This window comes from Lycium barbarum, chromosome 1 (genome assembly GCF_019175385.1).
Source record: "Lycium barbarum isolate Lr01 chromosome 1, ASM1917538v2, whole genome shotgun sequence".
NCBI lineage: Eukaryota > Viridiplantae > Streptophyta > Magnoliopsida > Solanales > Solanaceae > Lycium > Lycium barbarum.
Genome location: NC_083337.1, coordinates 10,058,269 through 10,062,252, shown reverse-complemented (window position 1 = coordinate 10,062,252; position 3,984 = coordinate 10,058,269).

The window sequence follows — 3,984 nt, the reverse complement described above, 5'->3', positions numbered from 1 at the left end:
AGCTCTATCCTAGGTTGACTAAGAGTGGGTTTACTAGACGCAAGGTTCCCGAGCGGACTACTCGAGTGAGAAGGCTACGCGGTCCCCGTTATTCGGGCACCCCGCGCATGCGCCAACTCTCCTAAAATTTAGGATTCTATGAAGGAAATTTGCGGGTGCGCAAAACACACCTCGCGTGTACGTGTGATAGTGTGAATTTTCCAGAAGTGGAGGAAATATGAACGGAATGACAGTTTATCAAAGCGGTAACACATAAATAGTTTATATCAAACAAACAGTTTATATCAAACAAACAATTAATAGCATGTAAAACAGTAAACAAATAAATAAAGTAGTTTCAAATAAGCACACAAAGCCTATTTAAACTAAGTCCGTTATGGGTAGAACCTAAGTGAGTTCCCCAGTGGAGTCGCCAAAGCTGTCATACCCCATTTTAACCGGGTTAAAGTAGAAGTACGACATATTGGTGATTCCTATTTTTTGTTTGTGTTAAGGAGTCGCCACCTAATTATTTATGGTGAATTAGGACACCTAAAGTCTATTAAAGTTATGTTTAAAGTTAACTCTGTTTAAGGTCTGTGAAACTTAAGATTCTAGGTAAGGGTTCAATTAGTCTAAAGGGAAGGTATTAGGCATCCTTTAAGACCCATTAACAATGATTAACCGACCGGACTAAAATTTAATTAGGCTAAGTGTAAATGTAATGTTTAAATGTTTAATAAAATATCTTATAAGTATTCCTAAAGTTATTTAAAGTAAAACTTAGTTTAGTTAAAATAAACTAAAAGAAACAGGACATGTGATGTTTATATGTGTTTGAAGAAAAGTGAGTTATGCCGACTCACAAATTAAAAGAGTTATTGTAAGATTAATGTTAAATAAGTTTTTAAAGGTTTCATATAAAGACTAATAGTTTAATATATATATATATATATGTAAGGATTGTTTTAACAAATATACGTTTGAAGCGTTGAAAAAGAGCTAAAGTGAAAGAGTTATCCGTTAAACTAGTTTGCCTTTTTTATTTCTCAAATGAGTTAGCATTAGTGTCAAATATGTAATGTTTTAAATTTATAAGATAGTAAGAGCAAATCTTGATTCTTTTAACTCAAATGAATATAAATTTGCGATATTGAAGATCAATTATTCTAAAAGAAAGTAAATATTATGGATACCATAAATGATTCTAATAATATAAAAAAGAAGAAAATGAAACTCTGTGGAATTGATTATTATTAGCTTTCCTTAAATTACTACCCATTATTAAATTAAACTCCACTAATTTGCTAAAGTTCATCTAGATTAATAAACAAAAGTGTTAGTCACACAACACAAATTAAATGCACAAAGATAAAAATAGAAGAGTGAAGAAGTTAAATGGGCTCCAGCCCATTTTTATGACTGCTGTAACTAAGCTACTGTTGGGTTACGGCCCAGTCATTTTGGACTGCTATGGCTGTCTGTTTGCTGTTGACATTGATTGGGCTTTGGCCCAAATTTTATTTCCTTGTTTGGCTGTAGGTTGGCTGACTTGAAAGAGAAATTGCGTGGGGTTTTAGCCCAACACCGAATGCGGGGGATGACGGGTCGCTTGGACTCGTATGCGAGATGTCATGCATAAAACGAAAAGGAACGATTAGTATACGATCAATAAATAAGGTTAAACACATAAAATGCAACTCAAAACAAATCAGTAATTATGTATACACTGTATATTTTGGCATATCTTCTGTATATACAACCGTAAGGATATATAGAAGATTAATATTGGAAAAAAAAAACTTAATCCATAACGACCCATCTGATCTCCTTGTTAACGTGCTTAAATAAGACATACCAGCAATATACGTATATATACATGCTGCATGCTTTACAATATATAGGGGAGGCAGTCTTTAGATATAGGCAAAAGCAATATATGATTACCAAAAATGAGACAGACCTCCAAAACAATACATGGGCAGAATACAAATTAGCAGATGGGCAAACTTTGAAGTCCCTTTTTAGCAAATGATACAGATGTGCACTATGCACAATTGATTTAAGATAACTCTCCAATAAATGACAAGCAGATTTACATAGGTATTGCGTGGTAAATTTTGATCATATTCCAATCAAAACAAAACCCCAAGATGTGCATAAGTCCATTAGATTATCCAATGAAGTTCATAGATACCATGTTTTGTATTGAAAGAAAACAAACTCTAAAACCTTCCATCTTCATTCTAAAACCCAGAATTCCGGACTATTTAGCAAGATTATAAACATATTGCCCAGCCCGAAACAGAATCACACAGAGGTCTTGGCAAATTATTATGTAATGACTAGATGCATGTGAAGAGTTATTTCAGATAAGGTGTTACACAAATAGGCAAATAGGCATGAACAGGTTGGGGATACCTGGTACAGGGTTCTTTAGGCCATTTTTTAGCTTCGTAAGTTATTGCAAACATATATAGGTACTCAGTCAAGTCGAGTTATGGTTAAGTCCCTTCCAACAGATACACATGCAGTTTGAGTGGTCAAGATATAATAATCAACCAAGTAGGCAGGGCATTCTCAGAGATGGACGTTACTAAACAATCAAGCAACAACATTAGGTCATATAGGCTAACCATCAGAATTTAGCTATAAACTCAAAGCAATTTAAGAAACAGTCATTTGCAAATAGGTTTCACTGATTCAACTTGCTTTAGAAGAGACTATAAGTGATTTACAACAAGTATTCAGATTATGGCACCTTGTCCCATATTTTAAAACATGAAACAACTATGCACTCTGAAAGAAACCAATGCCATTCAAAAAGAAGGAGAGAGACACACAAAATAACAGTAAAAAGTGTTTAATTATGAATTCATTTTTTTGCAGTACTGACTCTTTAAACTTCAGCCTAGTGTGGTCAGATTCTCCGAAGCAGAATACCAACATTAGATGAGCTCTAAAATAGTACACAAGCATGCGTATAAAGAGACAACTGGATGTTCATGCTCACATATAAGTTCCAAGTCAATCATTCAGATTTTTGATTTAAATTCCAAGGGTTCAACACTTTCAATCATCTAATACATACATGGTTCCTATTAAGAGTGCACATAATCAAATAACATTTCGCATAGACTCCTAGTTTAGGGACAGTTATGTCAAAAGAAATTCACATGGTCTAAATCAGTACTCAAACAATCATTCTGAGTCAGTCACTTGAACAACTAAGTCAGATTTCCACCTAAGTATGATAGCAGACTAACCAATTTGATTTCCAGTACATATTAAGGCAAGAATTATATCTAAATATGTTGATGCCTATCATAATTCACTAACAGAACATGCCACATACATAACTAAATAAGAAATGCAACTACAAATTCAAAGCATTCATGACAGGATATATATTCTTTGAAAAGATAGAGTAAAAGAGAGATAGTGTCGGCTGCTTTAATTATAACATAATATACCTAAGATATACACACCATGGTGTGTATATCAGATGTATATCAAATGTATACGTTCTTATTACCTTGATAACCCACTGTATATCCTATGTATATTCGACTTTTAAATAAGTTCTAAGTCCTGTAAATTCAGTCTAAACATCCAAACTACCGTATACATCTTTCAAATTTTTTTTAGCGATTAACATTCTATCCTAGCAGCTCCCAACCATCAAGCAAATAACAGGATAACAAAGAAACTACATAATTACTACAAAGAAAACAGAAATAAGCTGGGATTTTAACTAAAATAGAAGCTAACGACTAAAACAGTAAGTCTCACAATATTACATGTAAAACCATTTCAAATGCTCAATAATCAGAATAAATCATGCTTCACAATTCACAGACCAATGCAAAGTAAAGCTACGAAGCTTATAAAATCGATTGAGCCATGTTGAACTCTAAATAACCCAGAAACGCAGAATTAAGAAACCGATTGGAAATACTGAACAGCAACAGAACATACATAGTTTCAAGTCCAAAATTAATTTCA